Consider the following 26,427-nt stretch of genomic DNA (forward strand, 5'->3'; position numbering starts at 1 on the left):
CCCTTCCCCCAAAAAAAAAAACAATGCATCTTATGTTTTAAATCATTGGGCTAAGAAATGTGTCTTAGAACTAAACAAAAAGCCCAGGATACATTTTATGGCACTAATATAGAACATCATAAGCCCTAGAGCAGACCAATATTCACATAAATGTAAGAAAACTACAGAGATTGTTCACCATGGTTCAAAACGTTTTCAGAAGTGTAATTTTTGCCCTAAGTCTAAACCAAAATGTCTCTACCTTACCATCCACAATAGAATGTGATCTCCTTACGGGCAATGATGTTGGTTTCACAGTTTTTAGCCTCAGTGTTTCAGTGGTGTGCAAATAACTTCAAGCAATGGTAACATCTTGTCACAATGATGACTGCATGTATCTGTCTACTGACACTATATTGACTTACATTTGACCTCAACCAAATGAAGCAGTGCAGAGATATTTTTTTCCATTCTGCTAAGGATGGATTTCTTATCCTAGTCAAGCATTTTGTTGATTTATTTTTTGTATTTTTAATTTTGTGGCTTTTTAGAATAGTTAGCATTTCAAAGAAACATGCAAAAATGCTGTATCTCTTTAAGGAGAACCTTTCAATGACTATTAGACATATAGCAACAGCTACTGGTCTGGAAAAAATGTTTCAAAGAACAAATCTCACAATAAAACAGAATCAGCTACACCAAAAATGCAAAGAAAATGTGTTCAAAAAAAAGCTAAGGACAAAGAAAATGTGCTAGAAAACTGTGAAATTAGTTCTCAGAAGCTAAAAAAAAGACATTTAAAGATATTTGACAATAGGAAGCAATGTTACTAATTCACAGATTTCTAGAAGTTGGAAGAACAGTGGGGAAAAACAGTTAAAATGGATGCTAATCATTATTATAAAGAAGTTATCTGTCACTGGCAAGATAATACAAAGACTAGAGTATTTAATACTGGGGAGGAAAGAAAATTCTTACTGATGAAATTCACTTTTTCATTCAATGATATACAAAAACTCTTGTCAGAAGTACTATGATTATGATCTGGGCAGCAGCAGCAGCAGCATCTACCCAAAACATTTTTTTTAATTTCTGTATTTTCTAGAACTCTTGTCCCTTTTGAGGAAATGGTAAATCTTGATAAATATTTTGCTATAAGAGCAGAAATTTCCCGGAATTATAGAAATCTACCAATGGAGACAGACTACATGATGACTCTATATTATGATTCATCATTAAGATATTTTATACAGGAGATGGAATTGAATGTGTTCCAATGGCTTAGGAAATCTCCACGTTAAAACTTATTGAAAACTATAGACTACCCAAAGATACCAACTATTGAAACAGGCAATCGCTATTCAACTAACAGTTGAACAGGAAAACTAGAAAGTAGTTTGGTAGAAACTAGGTATAGACAACATCTCACACTGTAGACCAAGCCAAACTCCAGATGGTGTGTGACTTAGATGTGAAGGATAACATCACAAATAAAGTAGAAGAAATTACCTCACAGACTCATGGATAGAGAGGAAAGAAGCACTTATTAAATGTCTACTATATGCCAGGCACTACAAATGTTGACCAAAAAGAGATAAAGAGGATTACAGAATGTAAAATAGACAATTTTTATTACATAAAATTGAAAAGTTTTGGCCTAACTGAAACAACAACTAAAATTAGAAGAGAAACAGGAGTAGCTGGGTATTTCAGTGGATTGAGAACCAAGCCTAGAGACCAGAGGTCCTAGGTTCAAATCTAGCCTCAAACACTTCCCAGCTGTGTGACCCTGGGCAAGTCACCTAACCCCCATTGCCTAGCTCTTACCACTCTTCTGTCTTGGAACCAATACACAGTATTGATTCCAAGATGGAAGGTTAGAGTTTGAAAAAGAAGAAGAAGAAGAGAAATAGATGTATATTGGGGATGGGGGGAATATTTGCAGCAAGATAAAGATCTTCTAAAGTATATGAGGAACTGAGTCAAATTTATATGAATAAGAATCATTCCCCAATTGAAATGGTCAAAGGTTATGAAAGACCATGTTAGAGGGAAAAAACAACATAAATTATAGCAATAGTCATGAGATATTAATAAATTATTGATAATTTAAGAAATTCACATTAAAATAACTATGGTTCTACCTCATACCCACTGGATTGGCAAAGTTAATTAAAAAAAGGCAATGACAAATTCTGGAGAGGTAATTGGAAAATAGATATACTTATGCATTGTTGGTGGAATTCTGAACTGGTTTAACTATTTGGGGAAGCAATTTGGAATTATGTCCAAAAGGCATTAAACTGTGTATCCCCTTTGACACAGCATTACCACTACTCGATTTTTAACACAAAAAGGTAAAAAGAGGGAAAGAAAGCAAATGTACAAAACTATTTGTGTTAGGTTTTGTATGTGTGCATGACAGAGAGAGAGAGAGAGAGAGAGAGAGAGAGAGAATGAGAAAGAGAGAGATGGCAAAGAGTTGTAAACTAAAAGGATGCTCATCAATTTGCAAATAGCTTAAACAAGTTATGGTATATGAAGGTGATGGAATACCATTGTGCTATTAAAAAAAATGAAAGGAATGGTTTCAGAGAAACTTGGGAAGACATATGAACTCACAAAAACATAGTAAACTATCCCAAGAAAGGAAACTCAGATTCAGTATTATTTCCCATTCATTTCCCCCCAGGAGAATAATCTCTATAATAACAGTAATATTTAAAGACAAATAATTTGAAAGGCTTTGGAATTCTGATCAGTGCAGTTCCATAATAAATATTAATTATAAAATATGGTACCCACCTCACAGAGAGGTAAGAGATTCAGAATGCAGAAGAGACATTTGTATATGTATTATTTTATTTGTTATAATACATATACACATACAAAAATAGACATATGTATATATACTTGGACGCAGACAATGGGAAAATCTATTTTGTTTCACTATACATATCTGTAACTGGGTTTTCTCAATGGGCGCGGGAAGTAGAAAAGTTAGATTTGCGTTGATTAAAAATTAATTTAATTGAATTGAAAATTAAAGAAAACAGGATAAAATTAAGACCAGATTTTGAAAAATGGACTGTTTGTCAAGAGTACACTTGATTTCAAATGCCATATGTGAATATATGCAGACATCTTGTAAACTCAATACCAAGTTGTATAAAAAAAAAGAATTTTTTTTGCAGTTTGTTGATAAATGTATTGGTTTTTAAATGTAAAAAAGTTATAAGGCTTATTGCATAAGCCAGTACATTTAATTATTTTATTTTGTCTTGCATAATTCACTTACCACTTTAGTGCTTAGCCCATGAAAAATGCCTAATAACTTTTTTTCATTAGTTCATTCCTGTTTGGTAAGCTGGAACCGTTAAATTCATTCACAAATTCAGCAAGTACTTTATAAACACTATCCCTGGCACCAAGTACATATAAAGCACAGTCCTTGTTCTCCAAGAGCATACCAGCTTATTAGGAGTCAAAACGAGTCTATAATAAAAAGTAAAACAAGAAAGTTTAAGCTGCAGATTTCCAGAGTAACTCTAAATTGTAGACATCACAAACAGAGAGACTCTCAGAATTTCTGAAACAATTTCGTACTATTCAACCATTCGCACACATGCCTTGCTTTGTCTACTTTTTTTAAGACTACCATCTACATTTTCAGGCTGTATTTACATCTTGTGTATAAATGTGTATACAGCATTTTTATCATAGAATTGATTAAACTTCTTGAAGAAAGATGCTATTTATTCTAAGGCAGAAGAGTGACAAGGGCTAGGGAATGGAGGTTAAATGACCTACCAAGAGTCACACAGCTAGGAAGTGTCTGAGGCCAGATCTGAACCCAAGTCCTTCCAGCTTCAAGCATTGTTTCTTATTCCCTGAGTCCCCTAGCTGTGCATCAGGTACTATGCCTAATACAGTTCCTGCTACTTCATAGCTGTTAAACGAATACTTGTTGGTGCATTGAGACTACTTTGGAACTCTACAAAATGAATGTTCTCCACAAGGAAATTGACCCGAAATTAATCTCTTCATCCTAGCCTCTCTCTCCTCACCCCAGCATTAAGGATACCTGCTAGAAGGACAAAGGTATTATGTCAGTTGACTGACTTTAATTCACCTAAGCTAGAGAGAAATTCAACTTTTGTCTGAATTGGTAATAAAAACAAATTGGTTTTATATTTATTTAAAGGAGCAGTGTTGCAGTAACTTTCCATTTAAAAACAAAACACTCTTTCAAAAGACTAATAAACTCAGGTTGTTTTGCACTTTGTAGGAAAGAACTATTTATTACTTTATGAAAAAATTATAACTAGGTACCTCTCAAGCAACTGAATATAAAGTCCTCATTGTAATTCTTACTTCTCTTAAAATACAAATTAGGTTTGTAGTGTTGTCCTGTGGCATGTGGCAGGCTCATTTATTTCTGTTTTGGGGATTTAGGAGGCAACACAATACTTGAGCAATCTGGGAAGTGAAGAGGTAGTTAAAAATATGAGATGGTATGCTTCCTAGCTCACGCTTCCAGCAGGAATCAGGGTGGGCTTGGAACATCATAACAGTTCCTTTTCCACTAAAGGATATGTTTATCCTCTACCACATCCTCCCCCACTCCAAGATAGCCACAAATGGGACTGCATAGGAAAAAGAAGGGAAATTATCTTCTGGATTATACTCACTCATCTTTCAGACTATGCCTACCTTTACTTTCTTTGTAGTTATGTCTAGTTCATCTGGTTCTTGAAGAGTCAGTCTCATTCCAGAAAATGAAGGTATTTCCCTCCCTCCCAAACCTCTCTCATAATAGAGGATTATCTGATAATTTGGAATTTAGACACACTTAAACCCTGTAATAAGGGATTATTTGAATGGTAAATGATAACTAAAGATCAGGGCTATTAATCTTCCTTCCTCCCTTCTTCCCTCCCCTTCCTGTTGATTCTCCTTCTGGTTTCTCTAAATCAACTCAGGGTGAGTTTATGATGCCTCAAATAAAAAACTCTTTCCCTTCTCTAAATTAAGTAAGGGGTTTATTGGGAAAGAAAGGAAATATAAGAAATGGAGGGAAAGAGGGTTTGGGGTTTTCCTAATACTAGAAGGAGTCTTGGGTTGGAGGATGGTGGAATATAGTTAGATTTGGAAAATGGGCTGATGGGTCTGGAAGTTCAGTCACTGAGTCACAACAGAGCAAATCAGAGAGAGCTGGACTTTGTTCTTCTTTCTTTCTGTCTCCAAGTCAAGAGACCCTTCTCCTTTCTGTCTTCAAGGCTAAAGCCTTCATACTTCCTTTGGCCTCCCAAGCAAAAGAGAGCCAGTTTCAGTTTGTTCTGATCCTTTCTCTACTGTCTTTTCTGGACATCATTCCAAATAGAATGTTCTCCTTTTGAGTGACAGCTCAGCAGTCTCAGCTATTGTATCTCTGCTGCAGGCTTTTCTATTTTCTTACTTCCACACCATCAGAGCCCTTAAAGCGTGGATTCTTAACCTGGAATCCATGAATATTTCAGAGTATCCATGAATTTGCACAGGAAACAATTTCATCTTTATTTTTGATAAACTTTGGTTCCCTATATATGTTTCTTATGTTATACATTTAAAAACATTATTCTAAATAGGAATACATAGGTTTTGCTAGATTGACAGAGGGAGCCATGATGCAAAAAATGTTAAAAACCTCTGCCTTAAGGCATCCTAAATAAATGAACTACTTTACCTCACAAATAAAACTTATCCAGGTATCTTCCTTATTCCCATCTGAAGTCTCATATGTAGAGAGCTGGTTTCATTTTCTTCCAATATACTAATCACAAAATAGAGCAGGAAAGGTCCTCTGAGATTATTGAGTCTCAGGAACAAATTTTAAAGATGAAGAAACTGAGGTCCCCAGAGTTAAAGTGATTAGTCAGGTCCTCTGACTCCAAAGCTAGGACACTTTTTATTAAACCACATTGACAAGTATGATTTGATATTAACCATGGGAAGAATCTTGCCAGTGGACTTCTTCTCTCTCAAGGGATGAGTCTGCAAATGTAGTTCTTAAAAAGGAATTGTAATACCACCCTGTGCTTAGGCAGCAAGATTTCAGCATATATTCACTTTACCCCTCTCCCCTCACATGTACAGCCAAAATGTCAATGTCAATGAACATCACCTACATTTTTAAAGGATTGCCTTTTCATAATAAGTACAATGAATTTGACTATAAAAAATCTTAAAATTTTACTTTCAGTAACCAAAAGTTCAGGGACCTCAAAACAAATAGTAGAGACTTCTCATTCATTTATATCAATATCATTTTATTTGCCTTCCAATCCAACTCAGTTTTTTTACTCATTACTTACTTGAAGTCCCAGATTTTTAGAGCTTTATCATTTCTCATCTAAACCCCTCATTTGTAGGTAAGTCATAGCTTTAGAGAATTCATGTTCAAATTACCTAAAAAGTTGTACACTTAAAGCATGCAGTGGCTGATTTTTTCTACTCTAATCTGTTGTTCTGATGTTCCAAAGATAGATTGAGACCATGTTCAGTGGTAGAAAATATTTAAGATAACAAGTATAGATTGGAATAGTAACAGGAATAAAACCAAGTCCTTAAGGTTCTAATATGCATTTTCCTTTTTCTTTTCTTTTCTCTTTATGGTATCCTGGTCTCTTGATGCAAACTCCTATTACCTCCATCCTTTTATCAAAGGAACAATAAGAGAATTGCTTATGATCCCAAATGTACCCAAATTCTTTAGTGCTAAGATACATATGGATGGCCACAAAAAGCTAACACAACTTATGAAGTGCTTAATGGAGAGCATCCATCCCTACCCATGTGCCAAGAAAGAATATTACAATCTACCTTTCACCAAACTGGATTACGTCTCCATTTCTAATGATTTTATGGTAAATGAGGGAGAAGAAGAAGAAAAACAGCAAAAGGAATGGTCCAAATGAGATCATATGGAAATCAGGTTCAAAAAAGGAGCAGGGCAAAAAGAGGGGCCAGATTTTTTCATCTTGAAAATTACATCACATCTTTATGTAAATCGGGATTGAAAGATACTGGTATACTACTAATTGGAATAACTACTAAATAATTGTTCCTAGGGTCATGTTGCCCCAGCATAGACTCTCTTAATAAACCATAAGTATCCAGAGGTCTTTAAAAAAATTCTTGTTAGCATAATAACATTGAATCCATTAGCAAGATAATTAGTCAGAACTCATAGAGTACTTCCAAAACTGACTAAACGGTGTTTGCTCTGTTCCAAAAAACATCTTATAACAAGACCATAAAGGTGTCATTTACCAAAAGAAGCTACTGAATTTGCAGGTCAAATGATGCAAGTATCAACTTTGAATGTCTTTTTGGCATTCAAAAAGTGAGAATATTAATACAATCCCCAAGCCTAGAGTCTAAGACATTTTGATTACCTTGACTATTCTCTCTAGTTCTTTCTTTTTTTGAGGGGAGGAAGAAAGAAGGAAGGGCAGACCTGTGTATATTATCATTCTTGTATAGACTTAGAGAATTAACTGGTACACTGGGAGGTTTGAGGCAATGAAGAATTATGGGGAGGACCTTGGTACTGGGGTTCTGGTATTGTCTTTAAAGCTAACTTACTATATGACCTTGGACCAGTCACTTAGACTCTCTAGTTAATCTGTAAGTTTGTGAAATTACCAAATATAGAGAAATTTCAAGTAACTATTATCTTATGAGACTCCTTCTGAAGAAGGAGGGTTTCCTGAAATACAGGGACCGCAGTATAAATAGTTGGAGACCTCTGATTCATTTATATCAGTATCTTTTATTTGCCTTCCAATCCAACTCGTTTTTTTTTTTTCATTACTTACTTGAAGTCACCGATTTCTAGAGCTGGAAGAGACTTTGGAGATAATTTCTTATCCAAACCCCTAATTTTTAATTTTTAAATAATTCTTATCTTTAGAAAATGCATTTTCAAAATTACCCAGAGAATCTAGATGAGTAGCCCAAGGTTATATAGTGAGCTAGTTTTAGAGAACCTAAGTATCTTGACTTTTTAATCCAATGCCTTTCCAACAACACTACATTACCTTAATTTCATTGAACTCTTTGCTTAAAAACTTGCTGATGAATATAGCCAGAAATACAGTTCTTTGCAAGTCTACCATCATCTTGCTGCCATCATGTGTTTAAGCCAATTGTTAAAGAATGAAAATAAATATTGAACAAAAAAATGGATATGAAAAAGTTGTCACCAATATGAAGAAAGTTCCACCAATCCTGAAGTGGAAAGGATTAAGGAGAGAACCTATGAAAACCAAATAAATGAATAATTTAACTCACAAAGAAGCATCCACATTTAACTTAACTCATTTTGGTCAACATTGTATCTAAGTTTTCTCCCTCAAAATATTTTAAATAATCTAACATATTTTTGTATTTTTCATATAATTCATCAGTCTACCAGTATGTTTCCTCTAACTACTTATAACCCTCTCACCCCACAAACACACACATGTACATACACATTTTGCTATTTTGTACAATGAAAAATGTAACTGGTTAGGAAAGAGTTCTTAACTTTCTAAATTGCTGTGTTTGGCTACATGTGATATGCGATTCATAGGATATCGATTCAATGGGGGGGGCAGCTAAGTGACTCATTGGATTGAGAGCCAGGCCCAGAGATAGGAGGTCCTGGGTTCAACCCTGTGCAACCCTGGGCAAGTCTCTTAACCCCAATTGCCTAGCCCTGGCCTCTCTTCTGCCATGCAATCAATATCAAGACAAAAGTTAAGGGTTTAAAATTTTTTAATAAAATAAAAGAAGCTCTTCCTGACCTTTTAATACGAGTGTCTTCCTCTATTGCTTATCTTCAATTTATTCTGTACTGTGGGCTCCTTGAGAACAGGGACTGTCTTTTGCCATTCTTTGTGTGCCAGCACTCAGCATAGCACCAGCACGTGCCATACTAGTCACTCAACAAATGCTTGATAATAGACTATGACATTATAATACCAAGCTTTAGCCCAAAGAAGAAATATAAAGCTGCCCTCTGCAAAGATGGGTACTGTGCATTTGGAATACTCCTTACCATATCACACTTTATTTCTATAGTTTCTATAAAGTTAATTTTGCTGAACTATTTTTTTATTCAAGGATAACTCTGAAAGGGGGAGATGGGAAATGTAAGTGGTATAAAAATAAAATAAATCATTTTGTTTTGTTTTTAATAAAGTAAAAGTCTGCTTTAAAATTTGAAGAATAAAGTGCTCTAAGAAGTATGAAGACAGAAAGTCCATCTAGTTTGAGGCCAGGACAGTATTGTAAGCTCCATTTGGTTCATTTCCATACAGTTTTCTTTCCTTCTCACTCTCCTCTTCCTCCAAATGAGAATGTGCTGTGTTTCTTCTATAAAGCATATATGGTGGCATTCACTCACAAATGGTCTTACCATTTTCAACAAGATATTTTGCCAGCATCCGGGATGACAAATCATATAAAGATCAACAAACTAAGGCATAGAAAAGTGTTTATCTCCCAAAATCTCAATGTACAAGCTAAACAGTCTGCCACTGATAGATAGACGAGAACATTTCCATTACACATGAGTTGCTATGAGGATGTTTTAAGCTGCAAGACCAGCCATCCTTAAATACTAAAGAAATTGATGAGGATGAGCATGTCAGTGATGATGATGATAACCTTCAGAGTGTTCCTTCACATTTACAATCAACTGTCTCCAATTTCCAACATGACACATTTTGCACCTCTTAGCCAGTGTCTCTATCCATCCTGATTCATTTCCAATCCATCCATCCATCCATCTATCCAATCCATCCAATTCCATCCAAATGCTAGACAGTCAATGTGTGTCTCTATTGTGACCAATAACTAGGATACAAGTTGTTGTTTTTTAAAAGCTCTTCTTTATCACAATCTAATCAATAGAGCTGTGGTGATCAATATTGATCATGAGAAATGACTTGCATTAAACACAATGACGAGTTTAACTACGTTGAAGTCCATTTGGCTGAACAGAGATTAAAAGATAAATGCACGCTCAGTCAAACACTAATGAAAAAAATCTCTGCTAGTTGAAAATGATTTTGAGTGAAGGGTATTTTGGTATATTTGGGGCAAAGATCAATGAGGTAGAAGGAAAGCTAGAGAAAAGAACAAGTTTTACGAAGTTGATGAATCACACAAAGGAATTTTTTTTAGGTTGAATGAAGAGTGATTGTCTGTCCTAATAATAAAGTATCTGATCTTGTAGACCATAAAGAGAAATTAAGGTATTTCTCTTGAGAGCTTTATGTTGTTTCAAGACTTATCATGTCATGACAAGAGGACTCTTCGTCAATTTAATAGACTTTTTTATGTTGGAACCCTATAGAAGCCAGAAGAGAATAATGGATTGAAAGTTGGTTTTAGAGCCAGGAAAGTCTGGGGTCAAGAGGCACCTCTGATATCTATTAGCTATGTGACCTTGGGCAAATCATTTAACCTCTGACTGCTCTAGGTAACTCCATAAGTTGCAAAGGAAATGCTGAGCTGCCAAACCAAAGTTTCACTCTATCAGTAAAACTATAGGTCCAGTTGCCATCTTCAAAATTCATGTTTGTAGTATTCATTTCTTAGAATCTGGCTATAGATTTGAATGGAGTATTTATTAAATATGTATTATATTCAAGAAACTGAAAATGTCATCCCATTTGATCATCAAAACAACCCTAGAAAGTAGGTTTCATTATTATCCCCATTTTATAGTAATTGGAAAACTGAGGTAGACCTCTAAAGAGGAGCCTACCATTTCCCTAGGCAGAACATTTCTCTTTCAGAGAGTTCAGATTGTTAGAAGATTGCTCATAGCATCAAATCTAAGTGTATAGATGTGTGACTTCTACCCATAACTTCTGGACTGCACCCTGAAGCCAAATAAAACACGTCCAATGTTTCCTTCACATGATCATTCTTTAGATACTTGAAGAGTGCTTCCTTCTTCTAGCTCTACCCTCTGAGACTAATTTTCTCCAGGAAAAAATATGTTTAATTTCTTAAACCTACCTGCATATGACATGGACTCAAGACAAGACTTCATCATCACAGTTGCCCTCCTCTGGATGCTCTCCAGTTCATCATTTTCCTTCTTGGATCAAACTCAATATTCCAGATAAGGTCTGATAAAGACAGAATTCAAGAGAACTTTTACTTTTCTGTTCCTGGAAGCTACGATTCCCTTAATGAAACCCCAAATAGCATTAAGGTTCTTTTGTCCTTACTGTCTTCTTTTAAAAACTTGGTTTTCCTATATTTACTCAGGCTAGAAGTAGAGGGACTACTCCTGGACCCAGTCCCTCTACTGATTAGTACCAGAGCTCTGACATACTTCTGTTTCTAGCCTGAGCCAGTTCTCCCCTTTTTGGGTATTCTGGTGGCCCCTACTTCCAGGGGCTCACCATATTAATGTTGAATTTAGTGTGGTCCTCCAGTGGGCTTAACCCAATCCAGCTTAGAATTACCCAGTTGGAGAGATCCACCCCCTTGATGGCAAGGACCATAGATATGCAGCTACCTGCATTAGCCTTTTTAACTACTAAATCACTTTGCTGACTGATGTGGTCTACTGAGGCCTACTAAGACCCTCAGATCATTTTCAGAACAGCTCTTTCCATCTTGCACTTATGAAGCTGTTTTGTTGGGTTTTTTTACCCAAATTTGAGAACTTACATCTATCCTTACGGTATCTCATCTCATTAGATTAAGCCCAGTTTCCTGACCTGTTAAGATCCTTTTGAACCCTGACTTTGTGTTCCAGTATATTAACTATCCTTCTCATGATTGTGACATCTGCAAATTTGATGAGTTTATTACCTATGCCTTTATGCAAGATATTGATCAAAACATCAAATAGCCTAGATTCAATCACAGATCCCTCAGTCACCTCCATTAGAAAGTTCCTTTGATTTATATGATTTTTTAATGACTATATAAAAGGTACTTCCTTTTCTAATGCAGATCAGAACCATTTCATGCCTTCTAATTTTATTTGACTCTTGTCCATATTTTCCGATACATCATCATAAAAAATCATACATAATCTTAGAGCACATCTACCTAAAAGGTAAAGAACAGGGCAACTAGGTGGCACAGTGGATAGAGTGCTGGCCCTGGGGGTAGGGAGAGAGAGAGAGAGAGAGAGAGAGACAGAGACAGAGACAGAGTCAGAGAGACAGAGAGACAGAGAGAGAGAGAGAGAGAGAGAGAGAGAGAGAGAGAGAGAGAGAAAGGAGGAGAGGAGAGGGAAGGGGGAGAGAGAGAGATGGAGAGGGAGAGGGAGAGGGAGAGAGAGATGGAACATACCTCACAGAAAACTTTCTAAGAGACAGCTCTACCTAGAACTCAAATTATCCCAATCTGAACTTTTTTTTATCTTTGCTATTTTAATTATCTCTACTCTGTCTCTTATGTTCAAAATCTTGGTGTTTTCTTTGATTCTTCCTTAATATCCTATATCTAATTGGTAATCAAATCCTTTAAATTCTACTTCTCTGATATCTGTTCCCCACAAACTCTTGACAATGCCATCATCGGAGGACAAGCCCTCATCACTACTCTCCTGGACTAATTCTAGAGACTCTTCATGTCTTCCTGCCTCAACTTTTATCCCCTCTTGTTCCCTTCAGAACCACTGCTAGAACAATCTTAATGTATTAACTTGGTCACGTTACACCTTCACCTCAGTCTTCAGAGACCCATTTTGCCTTCTAAAAAATATTAAAATTTCCATTTGAGGCTCCCCATTTACCACTCCATACTTTTTTCATATTTGTCTCAGGTAGTATGCCAAATGGGGTTATTAAACTATTTTCTTCCCCCTGAACATGGCCTGAGTCCTCCATTGTTTTTATTATAGTTATCTGGAAGGTCATGGGTCCTATTTACCAACCAAAAGACACAAATACCATGGGGATAGAGTATGCAAACACTGTATCTGCTGTGTTGGCATGATAGCCAGATTTAATGTCAGAGGACCTTAGCTAAGTGTGACCTTAGATAAATCACTTATCCTTTCCAATCTGCAGTTTCTTCATCTGTAGAATGACAATTGATCATCACTAATATCTCTTCTGGTTCTTTATCAATTATTATTTGATGAACTGGATGCTTCTTAGTCTTTTGATATCTCTAGAGTATCTGTAGGTTATATTAGTTTCCTTTAAAATTTATGAAGTTAGAATTAAAATTTCCCTAACATGATTAGTTCTCATTTCTTTAATTCTCCCCATTTACACTGATATGCCAAATAATACATTTGTATGATTTTTCTCTCATACTACAATGCACACTGCTGTACAAGACTGTTCATTTTTTTGTATTTAATGAGGGAATTGTTCTTGCTCTAATTATGTTATCAAAAGAAGACCTTCATTAGCCAAAGTGGCAGAAATAGTGAAAGCCCATAAAACTCATCCCGCTTGGACTCGATACAAAGCTGAAAGCTCCCTCTTCCTAGTCAACGATGCCTCTCTGGTGTGTTCATTAAAATGAGCTTTCATCAAACTCACTGACTAGAGAAAGGAAGATTGGCAGGGCTGAAACCTGACTTTATATCTGTTCCTAAAGAGTTTCTTCAGTACCAAAATGGTCAAAATAAAGCATTCTCCAATTAGAGCTTGTGGCAGGGTCTGTAGAATTAGACACAGTGACCGTGGCTAAACTGATAGCATGACTTAGTGTAAAGTGACAAATTAAATTAATAAATCAACTTAGTCCAGCTCCCAGGTATAACTATTTGGACTACTACAACCAATTTTTAACTGATTTGTTGTTGACCAGCCATTGGGGCATTGGAGACACTGCTTTTATCATGTGTAAATCTCAGCATAGAGTCCCAAAAGCACTATGGATGTTTAATAAATCCAATTTTCTTAAATATAAGCTCTACACATCACCAAAGGGGTCTTTAAATAGTTTAATATGGGGATAAGAAATCATTCTTTACTATTTAGTAATGTTACACATGTACAAATGAAAAGCCAGCCTTACTTGGAGATTTTACTGAGAATTGTTATATAATTGTTATATATGTCACTATAATTCATGCAGTTCTGAAGTCAGAAGATCGGAGTTCAAAGGCTCCCAGTTCTCCTATTTGCTACCTATGTGACCTTGGGCAGCTTCCCTTTCCCCTCTGAATCTTAGTTTTCTCATCTATTAAATGAGGGGATTAGACTAGATGGCCTATGAAATCCTTCGCCATTCTAAATCCATCATCTATAGTTTGTAATTGTCAGGACATAAAGCTCAAAGGGATGCGGCCTGAACATGATCACAAAACCCTGTGTCTCTCATTTTAGTGAAGGGCACACTTTAGAATTCTGGGCCATTAAAATAAAAATGTAGAAAAGGTCTTTTTGTTTTTATTTCTGGGAATTACAAAATGACATCTCCAGAAGGACCTATAAAAGGAAAAGTAGCCTTTCCACTGGCCACGTCAATTTCCTATTTCATTTCCTAATTCATATAGTTTCCCCCAGAGGAGCATAAGTCCCATGAAGGCAAGGATGATTTCATTTTTGTCATTGTATGCCTGCTTTCTTACACAACACATTTCTCATATTAGGCATACATTTGACTTCTTGAATCTGATTTATTTAGCCTTCCAAAGGATGAAAATCTGACTCCATTTTTTTAGCATAAAAAAGGTTTAATGAACTGCATGGTTATATATAATAGTATTTCATATATGTGCATGTATGTATGTGTATGTATTTATATATACATGTGTTTGTATCCATATATAAACACATAGCATTTACATATGTGCCTACATTATAGATATGTGTGTGTGTGTGTGTGTAGAGAGAGAGACCTACACACATACAAATAGCTGTTGGTACAATTGATAGAGAGCTGAACCTGGGGTCAGGAAAATCTGAGTTCAAATCTAACTTCAGACATTTAATAGCTGTATGACCTGGGCAAGTCACTTCACTTTTGTTTGCCTCAATTTCCTCTTCTATAAATTGGGGATGATAATAACATTGCCTTACAGGGTTATTATAATGATCAAATTAGAAAACATTTATTAAAAAACAACACTTTCCACGGTGCCTGGCATAGAAGGCACTAACACTATATGAATTTAGTAGTAGTAGCAGTAATATTTTTAGTACTATATATATATATATATATATATATATATTATGTATACATACACAAATATATACATATATTTATATATCTATACACAAAGATATATTTACATATCTATAGATATACCTATGCTTATATATCTATATACAAATATATACATATGCTTATATAGCTATACATCTATATGCAAATATATGCATATCTTCCTATATATCTATACATCTATACACAAAGATCTATACATCTATATACAAATATATACATATATTTATATATCTATACACAAAGATATATTTATATCGATATACCCATGTTTATACATCTATATATCTATACACAAATATATAAATATATTTATATATGTATACACAAAGATATATTTACACATCTATAGATATACCTATGTTATATGTCTATACATCTATACACAAATATATACATATACTTATATGTCTATACATCTATACACAAATACATACATATACTTATATATCTATACATCTATACACAAATATATACATATACTTATATATCTATACATCTATACACAAATACATACATATATTTATATATCTATACACAAAGATATATTTACATATCTATAGATATACCTATGTTTATATGTCTATACATCTATACACAAATATATACATATACTTATATATCTATACATCTATACACAAATATATACATATACTTATATATCTATACATCTATACACAAATATATGCATATACTTATATATCTATACATCTATATACAAATTCATACATATACTTATATATCTATACACAAATACATACATATACTTATATATCTATACATCTATACACAAATATATACATATACTTATATATCTATACATCTATACACAAATATATGCATATACTTATATATCTATACATCTATACACAAATACATACATATACTTATATATCTATACATCTATACACAAATATATACATATACTTATATATCTATACATCTATATACAAATTCATACATATACTTATATATCTATACACAAATACATATATATACTTATATATCTATACATCTATACACAAATATATACATATACTTATATATCTATACATCTATATACAAATTCATACATATACTTATATATCTATACATCTATACACAAATATATGCATATACTTATATATCTATACATCTATATACAAATTCATACATATACTTATATATCTATACACAAATACATACATATACTTATATATCTATACATCTATACACAAATATATACATATACTTATATATCTATACATCTATATACAAATTCATACATATACTTATATATCTATACACAAATACATACATATACTTATATATCTATACATCTATACACAAATATATACATATACTTATATATCTATACATCTATACACAAATACATACATATACTTATATATCTATACATCTATACACAAATATATGCATATACTTATATATCTATACATCTATACACAAATATATACATATACTTATATATCTATACATCTATATACAAATTTATACATATACTTATATATCTATACACAAATACATACATATACTTATATATCTATACATCTAAACACAAATATATACATATACTTATATATCTATACATCTATACACAAATATATGCATATACTTATATATCTATACACAAAGATATATTTACATATCTATAGATATACCTATGTTTATATGTCTATACATCTATACACAAATATATACATATACTTATATATCTATACATCTATACACAATATATACATATACTTATATATCTATACATCTATATACAAATTCATACATATACTTATATATCTATACACAAATACATACATATACTTATATATCTATACATCTATACACAAATATATACATATACTTATATATCTATACATCTATACACAAATACATACATATACTTATATATCTATACACAAAGATATATTTACATATCTATAGATATACCTATGTTTATATATCTATACATCTATACACAAATACATACATATACTTATATATCTATACACAAAGATATATTTACATATCTATAGATGTACCTATGTTTATATGTCTATATATCTATACACAAATATATACATATACTTATATATCTATACACAAATACATACATATACTTATATATCTATACATCTATACACAAATATATACATATACTTATATATCTATACACAAAGATATATTTACATATCTATAGATGTACCCATGTTTATATGTCTATACATCTATACACAAATACATACATATACTTATATATCTATATATCTATACACATGCATACATTTGTTTCTGGCTCTTTCATCCTTTACAAACTTCTCAGTATGACAGTGATATGAGCTGCTGCTGTTGTTGTTGTTATTATGGGCATAAAAACCATTTAATCCATCTCTGCCGATCTACATGCCTCCTCTGTCTCTCCAGATTATTTTTGTACTTAGTCCGCTATTCACACCTCCCTGAAATAGACTGCATGAAGCTGATCTCTCTGGGAAGGACTGGATTGGCACCAGTAGCTGACGGTCCTGTATTAGCCCTGCTCTGTGACCACGCTTTCTCGTGCCCGGCATGGTACTGGAGTGGGGAATGCCTTAAAAATCCTCAAGGGCAGTGGAGTTCACTGGTGACCCCGTGTGACCCTTGGTTCCTAAATCTGTCCTCGCCTCAAGATTGAGAAGGAATGTTGCTAATAATGGGAATGATAGATTAGCTAAAAGCGGAATGGGCTTTCTGATCATGCGTCCTAGACGTGACATGAATTTGTTTGTCCATCAGAAGTCGTTTCAGCCAAGACCCTAATCTCTTCGGTAAGAAATTCGTCACAAGGTATGTTTGCTCTTCCAAATTGGTCATGATCATCTTGAAAAAGGAATACATTTAGTTTATGCCAACACTTTACATGGTTCAAATTACCTAGAGGATTTTAAACCCACAGGTATAAAAGTTTATTCCAAATTCTCATTTCTCCTGAAGTCAAGTGGAAATGAAGAGAGGAAAAAAGAGGAGAGGTCAAAATATCTTCAGATCTCACAATAACTTCTGATTCCACAGAAGAGGACCTGGGGAACCCAGAGGAGAGAAACTCTACTTTTTCAGAAGCCCATGATCAGAGGGGGGTTATGTGGCTCAATGGACAGAGCCAGGCCTAGAGACAGAAGTCCTGGGTTCTAATATGACTTCAGACATTTCCAAGTTGGACAAATCACTTAACCCCATTGCCTAGCCCTTACCACTCTTCTTCCTTGGCACTAATACCCCATATTAATTCTAAGATGGAAGTTAAGGGTTTAAAAAAAAAGAAGTCCATTTTCAGGAAAAATAAGAGGAAAATGGAATCTTGATTAGAAATAGGAATGAAGGAAAAGAATCATTAGAAACAGGATAATAGTTTGAAAAGAACACTGAGCAAAGAGACAAGACTGAAGTATGGTCCCAGCTCTCCCAATAATTAGCTGTGTGCAGGACAGCTGGATGGTTTAGTAGTTTGAGAGCCAGGTCTAGAGATGGGAGGTCCTGGGTTCAAATCTAGCCTCGGACACATCCCAGCTGTATGACCCAGAGCAAGTCATTTAACCCTTCCATTGCCTAGCCCTTACCACTCTTTTGCCTTGGAAACAATACATAGTTTTGATTCTAAGACAGAAGATAAAGGTTTTTAAAAAAACTAACTGTGCAACTTTGGATGTCAATTTATTTGAAAGCCCTTTAAACCTGCTCCTTCCTCATGTTCCCAGGTTTCTTACCTCTTCCTCACCCCATCATACTCTGATTCAGTGACAACCATCTCCTTGCTCTTCCTTGAACAAGACACTCCACTTCCAGACTGAACATTTTCAATGGTTGTCCCCTATACCTGGAATTCTCTCCCCCATCATCACTGCCTCCAGTGTTCCTTAGCTTTCCTTCAAGTGCCAGCTAAAATCCCATCATCTAAAAAATGCCTTTCCCAGTCAATTATCCCCAAACTATCCTACATCTTCTTTGTTCATATTTGTTTGAGTGTTGCTCCCTCCTTTAGACTGGGAGCTCTGTAGAGCAAGGAATGGCTTTTACCTTTCTTTTATCCCCGGCACATAGCTCAGTTTCTGGTACACATAGTAGGCATGGACTAAAGATTAACTGACTTATTAGAACTTTATTTCCTTGCTCATTTCACTTATAAAATGAAAGAATTGACAGGTTGATCTCTAAGACCCCTTTCCTCTCTGGAATTCAATAAAGCTATGATTTTTGTCAATGTAGCATAGTAAATTGAGAGCTACACTTGAAAGCAAGTAGATTTGAGATCAAATCCCACCTTAGATACATCTTAGCTAAGTGAAGCTAGGCATGTCACTTTACTTTTCACAGCCTCGGTTCCTTTACCTGAAAAATCTTCCAACTTCTCAGGGTTGAGGATTGAGGAAAGCAATCTGTAAACCTTAAAGCTTTGAATAAGTGTTAGCTATTAGATGATCTTCAGGCTCTGGATTGCTATTCTTATATAGCATGCAAACCTATACACTTTTTTTTTACAACAAATCATGACCCAATATAGCCAAGTTTCATTAATGATGAAGAACAAAAAATGGAATCAATATGGCCCCAATGTATTCATTCTCATTCTCTCTCTCTCTCTCTCTCTCTCTCTCTCTCTCTCTCTCTCTCTCTCTCTCTCTCTCTCTCTCTCTCTCTCTCTCTCTCCCTCTCCCTCTCTCTTCCCTCTGTCTCTCTTGTCTCTCTCTCCCCCTCTCCCTCCTCTCTCCCTCTCCTCTCTCTCTCTCTCTCTCTCTCTCTCTCTCTCTCTCTCTCTCTCTCTCTCTCTCTCTCTCTCCCTCTCCCTCTCTCTTCCCTCTGTCTCTTTGTCTCTCTCTCCCCCTCTCCCTCCTCTCTCCCTCTCTCTCTCTCTCTCTCTCTCTCTCTCTCTCTCTCTCTCTCTCTCTCTCTCTCTCTCTCTCCCTCCCTCCCTCCCTCTCCCCCTCTCCTCCTCTCCCCCTCCTCCTCTCTTCTCACAAAACATAACTTTCCATGTCATGATCCATCTCTCACTGGAAGCTTGGGTTGTTTTGATTTTATTTTCCAGACACGTATATTATTTCTCTCTGCCATCTTAGTAGCTTTATAAAAATGTATTAAAAATCACAATAAGACATTTTTCTCACCTTCATCTCAGAAAACAAAGGTCAGCATAAAATCTTGACCATCTGGACAGAGTTCTAATGTTCTGATCAATTTCTAGTTCTACCGGCTCCTTCCATTATCCTCACTAAATGTAACTAATATATAGATGCATCACAAAGCAACCATGATAAGACTACAGAGTTTTTAATATTAAAAACAATAAAAACCAGAAACAACTTAAAGAAATAGCAAAACACATATAGAAGCACTTGCTAGCACAGCTGGGGGAGGGGGGAGTTAAACTTTCCCTCTCCAGGGAATGGCAGCCTATCCTAAGTGATTTGTCCCTTAAGAGGCTTTGATGCTGAGACCAGCCAGAACTCACACGTCTAAATCTCTGCAGGACTACCCTTCTTCCAGGGGATGGGAGAAGCCTTCTTTGCCCTCAAATACCAACTTCTCCCTTCCTGCCTCAGTCTCAGCCCTCTTTCTTTCATCTATGTTGAAAACCTGTTCAAAAATTTCCAGGAAGACAAAAAATCTGTTTCCCTGCCCAGATCTCACAGTCCTTCCTCTCCAAGCAAAAGAAATCCATATGGCCCCTTTTGACCCAGATTTCTATAAATGTACAAAGCCTACTCTTGAGCATGATCACACAAGACCATTGAAATATGTTCCCTCTGGACAAAAGAAGCCTAGAGAAGCTGCTGCCGTCAGAGATTTTGTCCTCAGATCCTCTAAAATGTAACCCCCAAGGAGGGGCCACGGTCTCTACTAGAGAGCTCTCGCCTGCCATGATTCCTTTCCTGGATGAAGCGCTGATTGCCATTTCCAAACCATGGCAACCTTTGAGATGATGTCCCTGGGCCAGCAGTCACCTCTGCCTCTGCCTCTGTTCATTCAAACCACATATATCTACATACTCTTTATTTCTGTTTTGCTTCTTACTTCCTCTTGGACTTGGCCTTCCAGGGAAATCTTCCACAGACCATCTCCTGGCTCAATGCAAGAGTGGAATTTTAACAACTTTAGGCTTTATTATATGCCTTCATTTCTTATGCAGGTCAAGCTAGCACATAGATTAGCTTCCAGGGGAAAAAATAAATGAAGGTCTCCTTAGTTAGAAAGTTTAAAAAAATCTACTTAAGCAAACTGAAAAAAATAAACTGTTTAGAGGAAGAAGTCTATAGTGCCACTAGGAGCTACAAATTTGGTGAGTTCATAGAACTAGAGGTCTAATGGGATATTATCAGTCATCTAGTTCAAACCCTCTAGTTGGAAAGACAGCCTAGGCAACGCAGTGGATGGAGTATTAGCGCCTGGAGTCAGGAAGACCTCGGTGCAAATCCAGCCCCTTACACTTACTTGCTCTGTGACTTTGGGCAAGTCTGCCTCAGTTTCCTCAACTAAAAAATGGGAATAATAGTAGCACCTACCTTGAAGAGATATTAAAAGAATCAAATGGGATAGTATTTGTAAAGAACTTAGCACAATGCCTGGCACATAACAGGAACTTAATAAATACTTTTTTCCCTTCAGTTTCCTTCAGTTTACAGGTGAGGAAATTCACATACAGAAAAAATGGCCAAGGCCATAGAGCTGGAATTCAAACTCAGGTTCTGTGACTTCAAATTCAGTCCTCCTTCCATTTCCCAAGACTTCCTTTCTTTTTCTTCACAGAATCATGGGACCTCAGATTTGAGAAGACTCTTACAGGTGCCAATGAGATATAGTGGAAAGGGTACTAGTTCTGATGTCAGAGAACCTGCTTCTAATCTTGCCTCAGTTTCTTCATCTTTAATTAAAAAAAAAAGTGGGTTGTACTTCACAACTTCTGAGGTTCTAGAGAACTTTAGATTTATACTCCTAGGTCAAGATTGCCTTATATATTTTACAATTTGGAATGTTAATAGAATTGTTCATATTTTTCACATCTTCTCTCTATACATTTTTCCCTTTTCCTTTAAAAAGCAATGTTTGTTGGGGACAGCTAGTGGCTCAATGGATTAAGATCCAAGTGTAGAGACAGGAGGTCCTGGGTTCAAATTCAGTATCAGACACTTCCTAGCTATGTGATCCTGGACGAGTCACTTAATCCCCATTTTCTATTCTGCTTTGGAACCAATATATAGTATTGATTCAAAGACAGAATGTAAAGGGTTGTTTTTGTTTTTGTTTTTAAAGAAAAGAATGATTGTCTAATAAAGAAAGTAGGTTGGTGACCTACAGTGCTTGAGGCAAAGCTGACCTCATAAACTCACATGATGAGAAATTTAAAATTGGAAGAGATCTTAAATATTATTTAGTGTAACAATTCCTCTTTCTGAGGCATGAACCAAGGCCAGCTAGGAAGCAAGCATCAGGATTCAAGTTCAACTCTCTAATTGCAAACATCATACTCTTTCTACTCTCAAACTTGCCAAATAGCTTCTGGAAACAAGCTCACCTGTTTTGCTTTTATCAGCAGAACATGATTATTTTCTACTCCAATATTTTTCTTCCTTCTCACCTTCCCAAAACGTCAGTGGAGTCAGGCTGTACTCACCAATGTTATCTGATTTTCTCCCACTTTTTTTTTTGTTACCTCATCTCTCTTTTCTTTTATAACCCAAGCCCAACCTCATTACTGAGAAAAAAAAAATATGGAGGCATATCCAGTGTCTGAGTATACATTGCATTGGTCAGTGTCGGAATCCAAGAGATTCTCCCTATTTAATTCCACTGAGAATTTTTTTCCCATGTCCTCAAATAATCATCCCTTTCAATACTACTTGTGGAGTAGAATTCAATATGAGGAAAAATATTTAGTTAGAAACAGTAAAAATAAAAGGTTCAATTCCTTTTCTATTTTCTTCAACTTCCACACTGGAGAAAAGGGGGTAAATATTTTTCTACTGCCTACTATGTGCCAGGCACTGGGGGAAGTGCTTTATAAATATCCTCATCTGAATCTTATACCAACCCTATGAGGGAGATTTTACAGTTGAGGAAACTGAGGCAAGTAGTGGTTAAGTGACTAGTTTGAGGTCACACATATTTGAAGCTAGATTTGAACGCAGGTCTTCTTTAATCCAGATCCACCATTCTGTCCTGTACAATACCTAGCTAGCTGCTTACATGCCATTCAGGAAGTATTTCTATCACTGCCTACCCAGGTACCTCATGCTAATACCTTATGCTGTGCTATCTTAGAATAAGAGTTTTTCATCTTGAGCCTATGAATTTTATTTTCATAACTATATGTAATATTTAATGGGGGGTTGGCACATATGCATAGCCCATCAGTCTGCTCCAGTGGCATTTCTACATGAAAGAAGCTAGAAATCTTTTCCTAGAAGAATTATGATGATAGGTGAGAGACAGACAGTAGAGCAAGCTATAGTGGATCCTCACCAGCCAACTACATGATGAAAAGGAGACTCTTCGATTAGCAGTGGAATGATTCAAAATGATCTCCAAACCTTGGCCTCCTCACGCTGAGCTTAATGATCTTGGGGGATCTTTGGGAGCTCTGCAATTGATCAACAGTGTAGAGCATTCAAAAGGGCCAGGGGGATCCTCAGAATACTGTTGCTCCAGAGTTCATCATGTAATTAGTTCACTGGAAATAGTTATTACATAGTCAACTTCTTCAAGGCATTTCCTCTACATATCATCCCAATTTTCCCAACAGCAGTTCTCTAGTGGCCTCCATATTGGAGACACCATTTTAGGAAGCTGATAAAGGTCCAAAACCTCTATCACAAATATAATTGGCTTCCTCTGTAATTCTGCTGTATTTTATGCATTTAGAAACATTATTCTGAAAAAGAAAGTACATAGACTTCATGAAATTGCCAAAATAATCCATTGACACAAAAATGGTTAAGAATTTCTGCCTTAGAACAAATATATTTATCCAATTAGTCCTCCAGACACTAGATAATTGGGCACAGTTAAGGCTTGAGGAGAGTTACGGGGAGAGCAGGAGGAAGAAATTGGAAAAGTCCCAGGCCTACCCACCCACCACAATTATCCATCTGGACCTGTCCTTCTAGGCAGTACAACACACTCCAGACTTTTCTGGACTCTTCAGGCAGCTTTTCTCCCTCCCCACTTCCCTCATTAACCCTTAATTTTACCCAATTACCTAGTGACTGGCTACCTAATTGGACAAACTCATTTGTGCTAAAAGTGTTAAAGTGTTCAAAGAATATTATTGGCTTAATTGGATTTTATGCCTCCCAAATAATAGATTTAAATTTCTGCAGAATTTTTTCATGTCTCACTCAAAACTCTCACTTTGAACAATGTGACATAATGGAGAGATAACCAGACTCTAAGCCAGAAAGGCCTGAATCCCAAATTTGCCTCTGAAACATCAAGTCACATAAACAGTGGTCTAGACAGCTCTCTAATATTGAGATATCAACAATGCACATGCTTTTTTAAATTTGTTGAACTGCTTTTAATATTTAATTTTTCAACTTTATTAAAAGAGATGGCTCTCCAAGTGGGAAAAAAGGAAAGAATCCATAGGGAAATTAAGGGAATGCCAATCAAAATTTATCAGTATAAATAAGAATAAATTGGTTTATAAAAATTGGTTTACTAATGTATAACCCATGGGCCTTCATAAAGAAATAAGACAATAACTTCTCCATTAACATTCTATCTAATGAGTCTTATAGTTAGAGGTGATTCCTTCTTTGATTGGAGATAGCTTAGATTACCCTTAAGGACCCTTCCAACTCTGACATTCTCAGATAAAAATTGAGCCTAATTATTCTCACACCTCTCCTCCTTGATTAATTGGACAAACTCTGTGATAATTTAGCTTCTGTTTATAATTTTTCAGGTCTCCAGATAGTATTCAGTCCTCGAGACTGTCTCCATGTCTACGACAATTTCCATTAGTCTGGCATGGAATAAAATATTGCCCTAAAATGTTAAGACTGTTTTATATCCAATGTCATTGATTCAGATATTTGAGCTGCTAACTCTAGCCAGCAGACTAAACTTCAATAGGCTCCATGTTGACTGAGAGGTAGATTATATTTTGAGTGGATATATTCCCAATCGAAAACAAATGAAGTATCACATTTAGGAAACATTGACTAGAGATATTATAGGCATAGGGGATGTGAAATTTATAGACTCAATGTATTTGGTCACTTTTAAGAAATGCAATGAATATTGGTAGCTACAAAAATGCCAGATACAACTAGATAGATAAAGCTCCCAGTTATCCAAGGGAGTAAATTCACACCAGAATTTCATGTCTTTCTACATCCTTCTCCCTGCCACATTTCTTTGTACTTCTGAAAAATAATGAAGGATACTAAAAATTAGGTCACTTAAAGTGTTATTAGGGCACGGATTTTGTTATTGGACAAAAATATCATGATTTCAGGCTATTAGACATGAGAGGGATTTTTAAAAAAATCAATGCTAGTGGGGGGCGGGGGAACAATGCAAAGCAGACCTAAATATGTAGAATGTCTATTGAAAAATAATAATAGAACTTCAGCATTAGAAGAGATCACTGAAGTCATCTAGTCCAACAGGCTCCTGGAAGGATAAATCTTTTCTACAAGGATATAGAGCTTCCAGTGCTTATATCTGGTGGCAGGGAATTTTTCTGGCTCAAGAGGCAGCCTATTCAAATGGGTACCAAGAAGCCAAAAGGACTTGTGTTTGCTTTAAGCAAAAGTCATCATCTCAATATTACATTTAGAGGGGTGACTAAGACTGAGCCTGAACAATTCACAGGCAAAATGATGAAAGCACTGCTCAAGACTCTGATTGTATCTCCTTAACAGGATGTGAATATCTCCACTGATTGAGCCCTTTTTCAGTTTTGTGTTTTAATCAGAACATTGATTTCACTAGTACAGAGAATTCCAGATAAGGAAATTCCCTCTATCAATGTTGAATAACAATGAGTAGGCAACTGCCTCACAGAATTGAAAGCCAGACTTGTAAACAGGAGGTCCTAGGTTCCAAAGTGGCCTCAAACCCTTCCTAGCTGTGTGACCCTAGGCAAGTCAAATTAATTCCTATTGCCTACCCTTACTGCTCTTCTTTCTCCCTTAGAACCAATACACACTATTGATTCCAACACAGAAAGAAAGGATTTTTTTTCCTAAGAAGAAAAATGGAAGGAGGAGGAGGAGGAGAAGA

The 26,427-nt window shown here is 35.5% G+C and overlaps 1 long non-coding RNA gene across 1 annotated transcript in view; it reads right to left on the reverse strand.

The window, feature by feature from the left end:
• The window catches only part of LOC103095800 (uncharacterized), a 32,228-nt gene extending 14,393 nt beyond the window's left edge, over positions 1-17,835 (reverse strand). Inside the window, exons 1-2 of the long non-coding RNA XR_008913002.1 lie at positions 17,450-17,835; positions 11,038-11,150 (exon numbers count right to left, since the gene is read on the reverse strand). This is a non-coding gene — a long non-coding RNA (uncharacterized LOC103095800). The remainder of the gene's footprint in view (positions 1-11,037; positions 11,151-17,449) is intronic.
• Between the last annotated feature and the right edge of the window lie 8,592 nt (positions 17,836-26,427).

This window comes from Monodelphis domestica, chromosome 6 (genome assembly GCF_027887165.1).
Source record: "Monodelphis domestica isolate mMonDom1 chromosome 6, mMonDom1.pri, whole genome shotgun sequence".
NCBI lineage: Eukaryota > Metazoa > Chordata > Mammalia > Didelphimorphia > Didelphidae > Monodelphis > Monodelphis domestica.